This window comes from Leptinotarsa decemlineata, unplaced genomic scaffold, assembly GCF_025532065.1.
Source record: "Leptinotarsa decemlineata unplaced genomic scaffold, Ldec_3_MD MMD2_tig00003736_RagTag_RagTag, whole genome shotgun sequence".
In the NCBI taxonomy this organism is placed as follows: Eukaryota; Metazoa; Arthropoda; class Insecta; order Coleoptera; family Chrysomelidae; genus Leptinotarsa; species Leptinotarsa decemlineata.
Genome location: NW_027412593.1, coordinates 4,759,638 through 4,777,543, shown reverse-complemented (window position 1 = coordinate 4,777,543; position 17,906 = coordinate 4,759,638). Strand labels below are relative to the sequence as shown.

The following is a 17,906-nucleotide window of genomic DNA, read 5'->3' as shown; positions in this document are numbered from 1 at the left end:
TGATACCCATAGTTAGTTAAGTGATATGGTGTAATAAATAGCTTTATTTGTCTGATGGACCTTCGTGGAACGTTGAAAGTTATAGGGGAGAGAATTTCCGGACAATCAATGAAACCAGATACAATTTTGAATAGATAAACTAATGATTTAATGTAACTTCGATTCTGAAATCAGCATGAAATATTTCTAAAATTGAACTGAATGTATAAACTCATCCTGTCTAATTTCGTAATAGTTAGTTTCCTGGTTTTGCCCTGATCATTTTCAGTAAAAATATTTGACTGCAACTGAGACAGTCATATTCAGTTGCGTTGATGAAGTAATCTTAGAGAATAAAGTTGATACTGAAATTAGTTTCAATGAATATCTTATGAGGAGTACTTCGTCAACGCCGCTGACTGTCGTAGTTGCACTTGAAACGTTTGGAGTTTACCAAAGAAGACAACAGCAAAACCCGAAAACCAACCAAAACATTGAAGTCAGTCATGAAATCATACTGCATGAGCTGTTGAAAATTATTGATGAAGGATGCTGAAATTTTCCCAGATTCAAAGATTGATTTTCATTTTTTTATAACTGGTTTTATTTTTCAGTTTGCAGTTGGATTATCCAGTGGAAAAAACATTCATGTTTGAAACATGAACAACTGAAATACTTGAATTCCTATGTTTAGTTCTGTGATCAGTTTTTTCAAAGAATATTTGATAAAGCTTCTGCCAAATATCTGATAAGGATTGTGTGATTATTTATATAGTTTTATTAATTTAATTAAATAACATTTATTGATCTAAAGGGTAAAACATGTTTTAGACAAGTAAATTGATGGATATATAGCCGTTACTATGTGGTAGAAGATCATTATGAAAAATTTAGATTTTAGACAAGTTCTATTGTGAAATTGACGTGATAATCATTTTTATAATAAAAATAGGTATTTTGATATTTTTTATTTCTCAGTGAAACTGCTCCTGAACTTCCAATAAACGTTTTTCCTAGTCCATCCTGTAGTATTCTACCCGATTCACACTCTGTCACAAAACATCCATTGGCAAATTCTAGCAGTATTCAACTAGAGAATATTCCTAATCCCATTTTGGTTTCAAATACTTGATGACATCCAGATTGAACCAAGATCATTTGGAGGTGATAATGTTCACATATCCATAACAATTCCAATCAACTTTGTTGATATCATTTTCAGCATTTTTGGGATGATGAGAGCTGCAGGTGGATGCAATACTCATCCCAAGTCAATTCAAGTTGGACAAATATTCCGCCTAATGTCCCTCTATTCTCTGATAAAACCGCCCAGGGAAAGTAATGTTAGTGGAGGAGAAATGATGAAATCCCTTCTTCATATTGGAGATCTGAAAGAAAAACAGCAAAAATTTATATCCTATATTGAAATAGAAAAAACTATCTCCGAAATTGAAGAGGACTTCTCAGGTATTGATGAAGCTTTTGCTTATTTCTGTGAATATGTTGCAAAAAAAATTAAAGGCAACACCAAATGTGGAGAATGTGTGGATTCGATATTGGAGAAGGGAAATGAAATATTCAATTCCCTCATAAGAAACAAGAGCAGAGGATTTTTAACATTACCATCACAAAAAATTAATAGCTTTCTTCACGATGTTGAAGCCACAATAATATCAGGTGTTTTTGAGAGGGAACTTAAAAGAAATTACTTTCCAGTAATTTTAATCAAATTGTCAAATTTTTCTCCCAAAAATATTGTAGGTTGTGAACACCACAAGGAAGAATTGTTAAGAGAGGCACTGAGGGCATATTTGATCTCTAGATTGAATGTCTGCTGTGCTAAAGAGCATAATGAAAGAGCCCTCGAAAATAAAAATTTAAAAAATTACAACTTTCTGTGAGTCAAATTTCGAAAAATCTGAAAATATCTGTTGAGATGTGATACTCTCATCAGATGTATGTTTTTTTTAAATTTGATTGAATATTTTCAAAAAACTACCATCATAATTGATGATCACATTGTTTGAAAAAAATAACTCTTTTACACACTCAATGTAAAAGGTTGTAGTGAGCAATTAAAGTATATCAGAAGACATTTTGTATTTGTATTCTAAAAGACGCTAATCTACTTTCATGCAGTCTGCAGAAATTCAACCTAGTGTTCTCTGAACATTACGGTATTTTACTTTTCGTGGGAACCTGAATATAAAAGAAATCCCATCACAAGGAAACTGGAAGTTAATTTACCACTGGTAAGGATATTAAATACAATTTCACCTCAGACTGATAAAAAACTAACTTAACTTTTGAACAGTTTGACGTAGAAACATGAAAAAAACGTTTGGGGGCTATTACCGATACAATTTTTTGAAAAATTTGAAATTTTAATTGGCATGGGGGTCAAGTGTCAAATTGATCTATCAGTGATGACCTGCACATGCAATCATTGCAAAAAATATGACTCAATGAAATCAAATTAAAATAATAATAATGGAAGATATTTGAATTAAACTTTGTTCAATTTATGCTGGAACTGTAAATTTCAATAATTATAAATACAGAAATCTTATAAACTTTAATATACTTTTACAGACAATAAATAGTTCACCTTCTTTCTGAACCAAAGAAGTTATTCAATACATCTGATGATCAACGGAAGGTAATTGACCATCTTACATCTATTGTAAATTAATAAATTTTGCCTTGTAATTTCTCTCAAGTTATTTGCAGAACCCAAAGGCTTGCATGACGAGTTCAAGGTGGGACTGTAGTGCTATTTCTCTTGAGTGATTTTCTGTACTTAACGAGATGTGTATGTATAAGAAAATCAATGTCCTGATTCATGAGTAGAACTGCTAGGTGTGATACACATACATCCATAGTCACTATGAGTAGATGTATTTTGGTTGAATATCTATTAGAAAACATCTGTGTTTCTACTCATTACATTGTTCTTCGTATATAAACCGCTTATTCCAAATTTTATGCATCAATGAGGAAACTTTTTAATTATTAATTAAAAAAAAAACGGTTAGAAGTTGGTGCTTATCAAAATGATCTCTTAACAGGTAATCGAAAAGTTCGACAAAGAATTCACTGGGAATATTTCTTTGTAATCTAGTGAATTATTCAGTTTTTCCATTCCAATACCATACTAAAAACATGTATTCAAGTATATAATCTTTATACTTACCACCTGTTTTGCGGAATTCGTTCCGATAAACAACCAATGTCAACTACATAATATCTACCAACATTTCTTGAGTTGAAATATCAAGAAATTACACGAAATGTCTTCAAAACTTTGCTTGGGTTGAAACTTCAACTAATAATTCACCAGAACTTGGACACTTATCTTTCAATTTAATACTGACAATTCGTCAATAACACTTAAAACACAAAAAATTCATTAACTCACTTTTTAAGTTATCCTAAAAGCACAGTAGGTATGAAAAATGAATGTGGAATTAAATATAAATACAAATACACCCTGTGTGGTCTTATGATTACAGTTTACTGTAATGACTGCTTGCGCCATCTGAAACGGCGTTGATCTCTGCTAATCAAGTTAGCCATAAATTCCTCATTTTACCCCAAACTTTTGCAGGTATGAGTAGATGCACCAGGGTTTTTAGACATCTTAATTTATACTAATATGAAGAAGAAAGCAATTGGAAGATGGGTAAATTTTTGTTTAGGAAAAATCATTGAAAGATAAAATACACCTTAATTGAAAAATACAAACTCGTGCTGAATTTTCAGGGAATCATTCGTCCCTTCTTTAAACATGTATGATTTTGATTACCTCGAAGTAGAAAATGAATTTCAACCGTATACTGTCAGTTGAAGCTGGTGCATGTGATCATCTTTAAAATGTGAAAACAATAACCCAAGTGGGAGAGGGTACCTACTCTATATGTCAAAAGTTCTTGTACTGTTCTCATAAGTTTGATTACTGATTATGACTGGGATCTATTTTCTAACTGAACGCTGTACAAAAAAGTAGAACAAGAAAATAGAAAACATTTTTTAATTTCTGAAAAGTAATATACATTTGCAATTCTTGTACGGATTTCGTCAAATTAGTTTTTTATATAAAAAAAACCGGTCATGTATTTGATCATGCCTCACAAGAATGAATAACCTTGAGCTCTATTTCTAGAGTATGGGGTTGATCTCATGTTAATCTTCTCATGGACCCATGAATTTATATGGCATAACCAGGGTTATGGGGGAGATACGAAATGGAGTCCATTTTTGACCTGAAGAAAGATGGAAGGTGTGGTTAGGACAGTGAGCTCTATACCACAGATTAAATATTTAATTATTAATTATTAATTAATACTCATTAATTAATATTTAATTATATTTAATCTGTGTCTATACTACGTACATATAGTTGTGGAATTGGCCGCGGTGGTAGTGCGCCCGACTCACGAGGGGAAGGCCGTGGGTTCGATTCATGCCTCGAGCAGATATTTTTCTCGAGAGAATTTATCTGTTTGAAGCTGGGATGATTCTGCAACCGTGTTAGGAGTCACACGTTAAAAGGTAAGACCTCGTTAGTCCGTAGCTCGCACAAGTTTCTCAACTTCTGAGAGTTGTCTTTCGTATTTGGGCGAAAGCTGATTAACGGAAAAAAAGATTTTAAACAGATAGTAGGTATACATTTCACTGTGTTAGAAATAAGGTTGGCATCAATAACATAGTGACAGCAATTTTGACGTTGTTACTGATACTGAGTTTGAATCACAGACCATATACCCTCTGTGGTTTGAATTCTAGAATTGAAAATGACTTGACGAGATCAGTTTATGGGTGGTTTATGAATTTTCCTAAAATTTCTTTGGTGTTTCACAATTCGTTTATTCTCTTCATAGAATAGAGTACATTACTAGTTTGTAATGTTTCAATAACGCCAGTATATAAGTGCTGTGTGAATACATGTCTCCTGGTCACTTTGTACTACATTTATTCTTTGTGTAATTGAAAAAGACACCATTCACAGAAACGCTAAGCGTATTTACCTTTCTTGCCTTCATTATAAGAATGTGTTGAATGAAATGAGTAAAATAAATATATGTAGTGATACTTTTCTACTGAACATTTTTTTTGTTCATGTCAGAACAAAAGTGTACACTTCCTTCCATTTTATAAAAAAAGGTTCCTGGCACACACTTTGTAAGTACGATGTTGACAACGATACATATATGAGATTGTCGTGTACCCACTTCGGAGGGCAGAAATTCAAACAACGAGAAAACGTGTACAAAATGGACTTGCTACTCCCCCGTTTGTTAGTAATAATAATAATAATAATAGCTTTATTGTCCAACAGTTACCCATTTACAGGACAATATAAAATTTTATACACAATACTTAACCATAAACGAAAAATAAAATGAACAAAAAAGAAAAACTAATTCTAATTACCTACTTCAAGTACATGTTAGCAATTCTAATAATGTGAAGGTTAGTGAAGAATAAATCACCATGGGCACAAATGATATTGAAATTTGTGCACATAACATATATTGGGGAATTGAGCATTATGTTAGTTCTTGCTCTGAGAGGTCTAAAAATGGATTAAGTTCGTGAAGCTGGCCGTGGTACATTGAAGTTGATTTGTTCAAGAATTTTAGGACAATTAACTCTCTCATTCACTAACTTGAATAAAAATATGAGCGACGCACATTTTCTGCGATGCTCTAAACTAAAAAGTTCCCAACGTTCATATATGACATCATTACTGATACCTCTCTCAGAGTAAGAACCATCTATTCTGAAAATTAGAAATTTACCAAACTTTCTTTGAACTCTTTCAATGGCTATGTTATGAACCTCATAGAATGGACTCCAGACGATACTTGCATATTCTATCTTTGAACGTACGTAGGTGAAATACAACAGCTTCATGGCTTTAATATTATGAAAGTTTCTGCAATTTCTAACAATGAAACCATAAGCTCTGAGAGATTCTGAAACTTTTTGTGGAATATGTCTACCAAATGTTAATTTATGATCGAATATTACCCCTAGGTCTTTGATCTCATTACATCTCAGCAGATCTGAATCCTGTATTACATACGGGAATGTATAAACCTCTTTTTTCGACTATAACTCACTACTTCACATTTCTCCATAATGATGGGATCATTTTTGTTGAAGAATTTTTGATTCTGTGTTAGGAATCACACGTTAAAAGGTAAGACCTCGTTAGTCCTTAGCTCGCACAAGTTTCTCAACTTCTGAGAATTGTCGTTCGTATGGGGGCGGCAGCTGATTAACGGAAAAACAGATTTTAAACAGATTTAAACATATCATATCTGGGCCTGATGTCAGTTTGTCCTTTAGTTTTTTAGTTGCCAATATAACCACATTTTCTTGAATGGGGTGAAAATGAATATGAACATTCACTGTACCAACTTTGTTCAAAAGTGAGCCAGATTTTGAATACACCTCACTGAAAAAATTACTGAAGACATCAACAATATCTTGAGGATTCTCGAGTTTGTTTCCTAAGTAGGTTACTGATCCTGGTATTCTGGTGCTGTTATTCTTAGAGTGAACATATGGCCAGAATCTGCTAGGATCTCTAGACAACATTGTTTGTATGTTTGCAAGATAGTTATCATGTGAGGTTTTTATTTGGCTTTTAATCAAAGCACGCAAACGTTGGATCAGTTTCCTCTATCTCTTATACAAAGATGGAAAGTTCGCTTTCCTAAAGTTATATGTGATGTTTGATTGGTTTAACTTGAAATTCTTTTCTTTGATGTGTATATCAGCTATTTTGATACTTAATGCAGGATGGTGGTTATCTTCAGGTACAAAAGACAAATTTTCATGGGTAACATAACAAGAAAAAGGCGAAAAAACTAGATCTAACATTCTGTTCAGATAATTAGTTATACAGTTTGATTGTTTATACTCAAGCACGTCACTTTAGATGAACTTCGGAACATTGAAATCGCCAAAAAAAATTGAATTGCCCTCATATAAATAATCTAACTGTTCCACGGCCACGAAGCTTCATCCGCTTCCCTTGATAGCGAAAGTCCAAAAAATAATTTCACGAAAGTCATATTGGATGGACCTCTATATGCAGAAGCTCTGTCCCCAGACGTACCCTGAAGTTACTGGATTCCACCCAGAAAAGAGCCATCCGCTTTATTGGAGACGAGAATATCACGTCCCACATAGCAATAGATATTCCAGGTATATTTCATGAATATACATTTAAGGATATTGTATTATGCTATGAATATGCCATGGATATATATATATATATATATATATATATATATATATATATATATATATATATATATATATATATATATATATATATATATATCTTCTGGAGAATATTCCCTGGAAGTGCTCCTGGCAAACCTTTGATATATTTTAAGAATATTCCTTGGGAATATTCTTGGAATATCTTATAATATTCTTAGAATATCTAAGGTATATTCTATTAAGAATATTCCAGGAATAGAACCCGAGGAATATTCATAAAATATTCAGGATATTCTTAGTTTATTGTAGGGATATACAATAGAGAAACACCATACAATATTCTTTAAATATATTTTATGAATATTCTAGGAATATTTGGAATATTCCAAGAATGTGACGAGTAACCGCTATTAGGCATGTATATATTGCATTTTGATACAAGATTCACACAAGTAATAAAACACATAATATTCATAAACAAATATATTTTAAAAACAATATACACTGAAATATTTGGCGTTTCAACCAATATTAAAAATAAAAAATCTAATTCAAAATATTTATTCACTGAATAAAATATTCCTGAATACTGTCATATTACAAATATTAGAAATGTATTCAAATTAGGATGTTCCTACTCTCAAACAAATATATACTAAAAATATACTAAAATTAACAACTCTGTGAATTCATCAGCACTAATAAAAAAATAATAAATATATCATTTCATTGAAAAAGAAAAAGTGTATTACATCAAGAAATAGGTTAGGTTAGGTTTCTCACTTAGAAAAATAAACCCACAAATGAAGTATTTAAAATGAGTGGTATGATGGGTTCTTCAATGAATTTCACTTACTTAAAGTTATTCAAACTTTGCTCACCAGAATAGTTTTCCTTATATTTGTCCAACAATGCATCAGCCAGTGTTTCAATAGTAATACCTGGAACAAAATGTACATTAACGTTCATTATCACTATTTGAAAGTGGCACAATAAAACTGGAATAAAAATCAAATAGATATTTTTCGCATAGGTTACTCATGAACATTTACAACATTTTATGACTTGGAGAGCAACTTGCATTGTCTTGTTGAAAAGTAATCATTACGTTTTCAGTTTACTATCGATACTATTGCATTTTACTTACTTTTCTTGAAGACTGAATAGATGCAACTCTCCTGTTTGAAGATCCAAAATCAAACTATTCGCTGTACTGCAAATTGGACAACCCCAAATTATAAATGGTACACTGAACGTGACAGAATTATACTTTGATAATAACACCAACACATCATGCATTACACACGCAAACCTGCCACGTCAACCGCCATGTTGAATCAAATGTCGAATTTAACGCAAACGCAAATGTACCATGCATTAAGGGACAGCCGCTTTCACAGAGCTTATTCGACTGTCGCGCGCTACACTTCAATTGACCAATGAGAAACGTTTACTCCAATTATTCACTTCCCCATTTCTCTGTTTCCAGGATTTTTCGCTTTGTAATTAAATAATTTCAAATACAAAAAGACAAATAGGATGAGAATTAACCAATTCATTGATGCAATTGGTTCATTTATTGGCCCATTCAATTTTTTTTTGTCGTTTCCAACAGTTGCTGTTGGAGCAATTCATCCAGAATCTTTGCGTTGAGTTCAAAAACTGGTTAACACTATCAGGGTTATATACATTAGGTTATGCATTCGATTAAGATCTTCAAATATTTTTGTTTTTAATAATATTGAATTATTTGAATACGTTATTATAAGATAATTCAAAATTCCATTGTATAGAATATTCCAAAATATACCGTGGGGACATATTCTAAGAATATACCATATGGTATATTCGATCGACAATATTCTTAGAATATTCAAGGGAGAATAATCCATTTATAGACATTCTATGCACATTCTTTCGGGAATAATCCTGCCATATTCATTCAAGCATATTCTATGAATATTCTAAAGGTATGTATATATTCCAAGAATATTCTATGAATATTTGGAATATATACGTTCGTTTTATGATATACAGGGAATATTCCAAGAATATCTAGTGCTGTGTGGGGTGCAACCTTGATAGCCTACTGGAACATCGATGAAGGGTTGGATATTTGTCTCTCTTTTATAGATACTTTCACGGGAAGTGTTCAAGTGACTTGACACATTTGATTCCACCAAGAGCGGTACATATCAGAAATACGCGACGCACTGTGGCTGCTCATCGTTTTGAGGTTCAACTCAGTTTACCTTGAACTTCACTGTTTAAGAACTCTTTCATTTGGAGAACTGCGTTAATGTGGAATAAACTTCCTGAGAATGTTTTTGAAAATGGATTTAATCTCCAGCGATTCAAATCCAATGTGAATCGCTACTTTCGCACAGGTACCGCTCTGGGAGCACCTTAAGGATTTTCCTGTACTGCTTGTGTTTTGTCTTAAAAAAAGAAGATAGTCGTATATGTAATGTAACTGTGTTGGACATTATTGTCATATATGGTTTAATATAAAGTGTATGGTATAAAGTATTATAATTAAGTTATTCGCGCGATAACAATCAAAACTTCGTGAAGTGATTGATTTTCATTATTTCATTTAATTTTTATTGTTCGCATATACCTAATCAACAGTTCACACATATTGTGACAAAGCTACTTTCTGGGTTTGTTGGTCTGCAGGTTTTTATGCTTGACATTTCGGCTACAACTGCGGTAGCATTTATGAAAAGCGATGTGGCAACGAACGAAATTCACGAGAGAGTCTTCGGTTTTGTTTTATTAGTAGTAGGCGTCTTCGTTTCTATTTGTCAAATCTTTTCTACGAGTTGAATTTGGTTAGTGCAGGTAGTCAGACCTTATTTATATCAATTCCCTCTTCTTTTCTCTTTGTTTTTGTGTTTTTGAGTTTCCATTGACTTTCTATATAGTCTTGGGTAATAGCTCTAATTTCTATAGAGTACCTGGGTCTTTTCAAACGTGATAGCGTGGATATGTTTGTTGTGTATGTTCCGCTAATGCTGATGACTCGTCGATATTTCTCGGGTGACGATTTCTCTTGTGTTCAGAGAGCCGGGTACTTATATTTCTTTTCGTAATTCCAATATAGACCAATTTGCAGCTACAAGGAATCTGGTATAGTTCCGCAGCTTCCGGTGTTGCAAAGGTCCCTGGGATCCTTGGCTGACCTTAGATTATCTCTGATGGTTTTCTAAATAGGTACCAATTTCATTTTGTTTTTCTCTAGAATTCGCCCAATTTGGCCCGTAAGATATTTTACAAAGGACAGGAACACGTTTCCATTGACTGGCTCATTTGAAATTGCTTAAGCGTTCTCTTTCTTGAGTCGTGTTATCCGCTGGAATTCAACTTCTCGCTGTACCCATTTCCATTTATACAAAAAATATAAACATTATGAATTCTACTTACTGTATCATATTCAAACTACTTATGGTTAACACGTATTGAACAATTAGAGTCCAGATGAGATTTACTATTCAATAAAATAGTCGACAGGCTCAAGAATGACCTCATTCAAATCTCATTCGAAAAATGACGTACTTCGACTAGGTTAGAATATTTTTTCACAACCTAGGCAAGACACATCCAAGAAGTACAGTGAGGTATTATCAAATGGACAAGTTTGGTAAAAAATTTCTTACCTACATCTGCGATCTAGATTTATATAGGAAACGTCTCAGGAATATTCTTTGTGAGTATACTGAAGAATCCCAAAATATGATACCAAATGAAAACAATGACTGCACACACACACACACACACACACACACACACACACATATATATATATATATATATATATATATATATATATATATATATATATATATATATATATATATATATATATACATCCCGATATCAATATGGCATCCATACATTGAATGCGCTGATAGGGCGTCCATCATAATTTGAAGAATTTACCGAATATATTTCATGGTAAGTACTAGAAAACTGATTTCTGTAGGCTGGCATGACATTTTTACCACCATAAAAAAATTGAGTCCACTATTGATTCGATAGTAGAGCGTCCGTCCGTCAAACATTCATAAGAACTCCTCAGTATACACCATCATCAGACATCTGATTGATAATAGGGAGTCCAATAAGTATATTTTCATACATGAAATAGATTATTGGGAATCCTTACAACGTTGCCAATATTTACCGCATTAAATGTAGGCAGCAAGTGGGTTTTAATTTCTTCACATCTGTTTTTCAACAAGCGTTGTGCCAACGACAAATTGCGTATGGATTTCAGGTAGCCGGTATGTATTTCATTTTTACATAGGTACCAAGTGATATTGACTGATCATGAAAAGTTTATTCCATAAAGAAATTTTCAATATCATTCGATAATTTTTGTCTTGGTTCGCATATTTCCATTTTAACACTGTATGATATTTAAGCGAGCCGAATATAATGATAGGAGAAGTGAAACCGACACATGCATGGTGTGATTATTGAAAGTTCAACTTTAATTACAAAAAGTTCATTGTATATTTCCATTAGAAAACAGCAAGAATTCAAAGTATTCAAACTAGTTGAAGACGCCAAAATGACAGACGATAGGATAAATAATATGAATTACCAAAGAATGTAAATATAATAATAATAATAATAATAATAATAATACGTTTATTGGTCCTTAATATGAGCATACAAGAAGCTATAGGGCAAGTCAAGGTATACAAAATTGTAGTAAAATATAGTATTATAGGTATATATATATACATATACACATACATATATACACACATATACACACACATACATACATATATATCCATATATATATATATATATATATATATATATATATATATATATACATACACACACATATATACACATACACATATATACACATACATACACATACACATATAAGTGAATAAAATAAAATAAATAAATGCTAGCGGACAGCACAGTACATTTGAAGACATAAGAAAACTAAATACTAGCATAAAATAAATATATGTATACAAGTGAATAAAATATGTAAATGCTAGCGGACCGCACAGTATATTTAAAGACATGACAAAAGTTAGCACTAGCAATTGCGACAATATTCAAAATACTCATTCAGATCGTACGGTGTAATATGAAGTAAGAAGTCTTTAGTTTTTTTCCTAAAAATGTGTGCCTGATTTATTAACTTCAATTCATTGGGGAGGACGTTATATAGTCTCAATCCCATATTCACGGCCGTAGATGACAGTGTAAAATCTGTTTTCAGCGTTTGCGTGGTTTGCAGGTTTTTATGCCTGACGTTTCGTCTACTACTGCGGTATACATTATCAGAGGCGATGTGGTAACGGTTGCAAAGCCCGAGTTCGTGGTCGAGTTGTTGTTCCCGTTAACTGAGTTATTGAGCATTGAAAAATTTGGTTGTTGAAAATTGGACGTGCCTGAGTGTTTTGTTGAGCACAGTCATATTTACTCAGTGTCATATTTATTCCATTTGGCTGATACACACTACACAGGATAGCCATCTAGAAGGCATCAAGACCTGTCAAGATTCATTTCCGTGTATGGTATACGATTTTTCGAGTCATGCATTTTTCAATATTTCTTTAAGGACTGACCTAAATATTTTTTAATTTTTTCTAGAGTTTTTCGTTTTTAATACGCTTTTATTAGGTCGACCTGTATGTATGTATGTAACTATGTAGTCAAATCTAAGAAAACTAATTTAACCATCTTTTAAAGATCGTAGCGTTATGAAAATTGGCAGTTTTATGTGATTTTGATGACAATATGGTAGGTACTCTGGAGCTGATCTGATGATGGAGCCGGAAGATAGGCACTAGGATTCCATGATGAAATATCGTATCATAGTCGTGTTTGGTCTTGTAATGAACGTGAATCTCTTTTTATCAATGTGCTCCACAAGATCACATTATAAAAGTTCAAAAACATTATATTTTGTTCATTATGATTTTTTTTAGTAACATAACATATTGTTTTAATTTTTCTATATATTTATCATTATATCCTGTTTCTGTATCAAATAAAGACATTCGGTAAGTTGAACAAACTGTTTTAGCGCAATTTGTTTATAAATTGTGTATGACCGTATGGGAATTCAAAAAATTTTTATCTTCATAATATGATATTCAGAAAAAAATACGATTTTTAATTGTTTATGAACGTTTTTTTATATATCTCGAATGTTCAAATGATTATTCGGAGAATGTTTTCTATTTTGAAAATCATAATTGACATTTCTCTACAAATTGACAGAAACATTTTTCATAATTAATTTTATCATTTATTACCAAAACAATTTATTATTAACGCATTCTTAACCGTCAGAGTTAGTATCTGAGTTTGATACGTAGAATGCCTGAATCAGTTTTCGATATACTGGATGGTTAGTATTTTGTTGATCAACAATCATGCCGTACTCGAAGTTGAAATTGTCATCATCCCAACAACATCGGATGCACTCATCACTGTTTTTCTACTGCTTTAAGTTTTACTGCAGTTAGATACCTACTATGCAACTACAATGAACTAGTTTCAGTAATTCTAAACCTGCCAATGATTATGGTGTTTTCATGGGCAAAAACAGAGTCTCTGTTTTTTCTCATCCCCAATCTGTAGCTGTTGAAAGATTGTTAAGCTATGTTTGAACTTGACTAATCTGATCAAGAAGTGCTTTTTTCCGAACTTTCTTCAGCAGTCTCCGAAAATTATGGTTGAGGTGTCATTCGATTCGGAATAGCGTCTAGAAAGTTTTTGAAAACGGACGACTTCCGAAAATGAAAATAGCAAAAGTTATAAACAATTTAGAGAATAATAAAGAATGGATTTAATTTTTTGAAAATATTTCTAAAACTAATTGAGATATTCAAAATCGAAAATTCGAAAATAGGAAGAAATTTCCTATAAAAAAGTTTCAACTCCCGGAACTGTAGGACCAATATATATAATTTTCCCGAAGCCCTGAAAATGAGCTCGAAATCGGCTGTCTGGCCGCGCGTGAGCCGTGCCTGTTTGGGCCATTTTTACTAAAAAAAATTTCAGCATTTAAAATATATAAATTAAGGAATGAAAGAATTCAGGCATATACTCAAATGATAAATGAACAATAATCTGTCGGTAAAAAATGTTTATTGCAGTTATTCGATTTATTACGCTATTGTTAATTAACAATTTTCTATCGCTCGATCATCAACAAATCAGAAGTTAGATGAACATATTTCTTTAAAATTTTTATCACTCATTGTTTAAAAATTTATTATAAACAAATGCATTGTTTATAACATGATTGAATTTTTTTTGGATCTTAATTTTTGATAAAAATCATGATTTTTTTCAATTGTCTCTTGAAGAAATTTTTACAATGCAAAAAAACGCATTTGTTGAGTAACAATTTTTTTACCACCAATTAATAATATTAAGAAACCAATTTTTTAAAATAATTATTCATCTTGTTTTTAATTCGGAACAAAAACAATTTAATTTTTAAAATTCTCCATTGTGTATTGAATAAACAATTTGTTATAAACAAATGAATGTTTTCATTTCATTTCTGTTCCAGTTGCAATTGATGAATGAAAAAAACCATGCATTTTTTTATTCACTCCATTTTTTATCGAATTTATAACAAAGTTTTAAACAATAAGTGATGAAATAAAAAAAATATTTTTATGTAGCTTCTGATTTAAAAAAAACATATCAGTAATAATGATGAATAAAAAAATTTTTTCGATTATTTATTAAACTTTTTCATTAAAAAATGCAGTAAATGGTTAATAAATAACTGAAAAATAATAATTTTTCAATATTTTGGAAGTAAATCAATTCCTAACCGTTATAATCATAACTCTATGGAAGGAAAAAAATTCCACACTTTTAGTTTGAAAAATATCACACTTGCAATAATGATAATCGAGTGATAAAAAATTGTTAAGTAACAATAGCATAATAAATCTAATAATTGCATTAAAAATTTTTTACCGACAGATTACTGTTAATTTATCTTTTGAGTATATGACTGAATTTTTTCATTCCTCAATTTATATATTTTATATGCTATAAATTTTTTTTTGTAAAATTAACCTAAACACGCACGGCCTACACGCGGCTAAACACCCGATTTAGAGCTCTATTTCAGAGCTCCGGGAAAATTATAAATATTGGTCCTACAGTTCCGGTAGTCAGGACTTTTCGATAGGAAATTTCTTCCTCTTTTCGAATTTTTTTTTTTCGATTTTGAAAATTCCAATTAGTTTTTGAGATATTTCCAAAAAACTGGACCCATTTTTTATTTTTCACTAAATTGTTTATAACTTTCGCAATTTTCATTTCCGAAAGTCATTCCGAAACATTGGCAAATGTTTCTCTGAAAATAGCTCAGCATTCTTGGATTATTCTTTCCTTCAGTGGCTTTATTGAATCAGATTGCGTCGTCTTTAAAACAACCTATTTTAAGTAAGTGGCATAGAGGAAAAAATCTAGAGGAGATAGGTCCAGGGATGTGAGAGGCCATTCAGTAGAATCTCTTCTTCCAATACATTGATCAGCATAATTATTATCTAACCATTGAATAACTGGAACTACAAAATAATAAGGTTCCCCATTCTGTTGAAAATGTAATACATTTTCTTTCAAAGATAAATTGCCGTGTATGTCTCTGTGATTCTCTAATTCATGAACTATCCGAGGTTCGATAGATCTTTCTAGCATGTGATCATACATTTCGCCATTTACATTTTCTTCTATATACAGTGTGTAACAACGAAAACCTAACAGAGCCGTTTTTGAATATAAAAAGTAAGATTTTCAAAAAAGCTCGGACACGTCGATTTCTAATTGAAGGGGGACACCTTTCAGACTAATCAGATTTTTTGTAGTACGCACCCCCTCAGAGAGGTGCGTCCGACGACCTTTATTTAGATGGGGAAAGTAAGTCGAGTGGCACCTTGTTTTAAAGGTCTTTCGAATACCTTCACAACTCTGTTAAAAGAAAATTTTTGTAACGATTAGTTTTCGAGATAATTTGAAGTTAAAATTGCCATGTTGATAATACATTAGACAGACCACTCGGTAACTTGTATGCCTAAATAAAAAAAATTTTAAGCAGTTCTTCTTATCAATTTTTTGTTAAATAACAACGTTCGATTGTTTTGTTGAAACGGGTCGTGTATTGTTATTTGTTTAAACATTTCTTTCACTACTGCCGAAAGGGTTTCAGTTATTGCTTCATTTTTTGGCAACGACCAGAATGCTAATAAAACATCAATTTTATTTAACGAGCAAAAACCTGGTAAACACCTAAGCAGAAATCACGTTCTGGATTTGGTCACAAAATTCAGGGAGACAGGTTCGGTTTTAAATGAAAAAAGTGATGTTCAGAGAAGGGTAGTGAATGACGATAATGCGATTGTAGTGTTTGGTCAAGTCATCGCCAATCCCAGGTTAAGTACCAGAGGTTTATCCGCAATGGCAGGAATAAGCCATATGATCGCATGGAGAATCCTTAAAAACCACAAATACCATCCTTACAAAATTAAACTTGTTCGTGAACTCAATGAGGATGATTTTGACCGAAGACAGGAGTTTTGTGAGGGCATGAGTGAAATATTAATGCAAAATCCCGAACTGCTTTATAACATCTGTTATTCGGACGAAAGCTCATTTTATTCAAATGGTTGCGTGAACCGTTACAATTGCCGTTATTGGTCGGATGAAAACCCAAGACAATACGCAGAAATACATACCCAACATCCCCAAAAGTTGAATATCTGGGCCGGAATATTAGGCAATCATATTATAGGTTCATTTTTCATTGATGGAAATTCAACCGGTGATTCTTATTAACAACTTCTTGAAGAGGCAATTCAACCTTCATAAGTAGGTGCCACTCAATTTACCTAAAATGTAATGGTGGTAACCAACCCCATCCCCCGGAGAAATCTCCTCGTAATAAATAAATAATTCGACATCAAATGGACACGTATTAGCAGGTTGTCATAAAAAGCAAAAATTTATTTTTTTTATGAGAGTTCTGAACGTAACTTGCACCTTAAAAACAATTTGATTTATTTTAAAAAGAGTTGAACTCAATGCAAATACCTTTAAAAATTCAAATTATCTCGAAAACTAATCGTCACAAAAATTTTCTGTTGACAGAGTAGTAAAGGTATTCGAAAGACCTCTAAAACAAGGTGCCACTCTCCTTCCCTATCTATCCCTATCTATTATCGAGACGAATAAAAAAAAATAGAAGAGGCGTAAAATATTCAAGTCTTAATATTAATGCTACGATGGTAAAAATCATGTTTTTGAAAATTTACTAAATTAATAATAGAAAATAAAATTTATTCTGAATGAATTCTTTTATTTGATGAACCAAAACTTACTGCATCGAATGTAGCTTTGAAGAGTACCATTGAAGAGCATATCTTAAGAGCTTTCAGATAATGTATCACAAGTAGGTGGTTGCCTTTCAAAAATATGAAGTTGTGGTGGCTGGGGGCAAGGGTGTGAGAGAAAAAACAAGTTAGTCATCACATCATTTGTTTCTCCCTTTGTATTATGAAAGTTGTTTTCAGCGATTTCTTATATTTTATTTGGTTGCTCAGAGATAGACCTTGTAAGTTTTCAAATTGTCACCCTGTGTATGAAACCGGCGCCGACCTACAAACATACCAAATCAA

At 32.1% G+C, this 17,906-nt stretch overlaps 2 long non-coding RNA genes across 2 annotated transcripts; both read right to left on the bottom strand.

Annotated features, from left to right (window-relative positions):
* Positions 1-700: 700 nt before the first annotated feature.
* On the bottom strand, positions 701-3,622 carry LOC141483593 (uncharacterized). The gene is made up of 2 exons (XR_012466178.1): positions 3,173-3,622; positions 701-1,367 (listed from the first exon to the last, which is right to left on the bottom strand). It is a non-coding gene; the product is annotated as an uncharacterized lncRNA (long non-coding RNA).
* Positions 3,623-7,686: 4,064 nt separating this feature from the next.
* LOC141483592 (uncharacterized) lies at positions 7,687-9,285 on the bottom strand. The gene is made up of 2 exons (XR_012466176.1): positions 8,366-9,285; positions 7,687-8,159 (listed from the first exon to the last, which is right to left on the bottom strand). It is a non-coding gene; the product is annotated as an uncharacterized lncRNA (long non-coding RNA).
* Between the last annotated feature and the right edge of the window lie 8,621 nt (positions 9,286-17,906).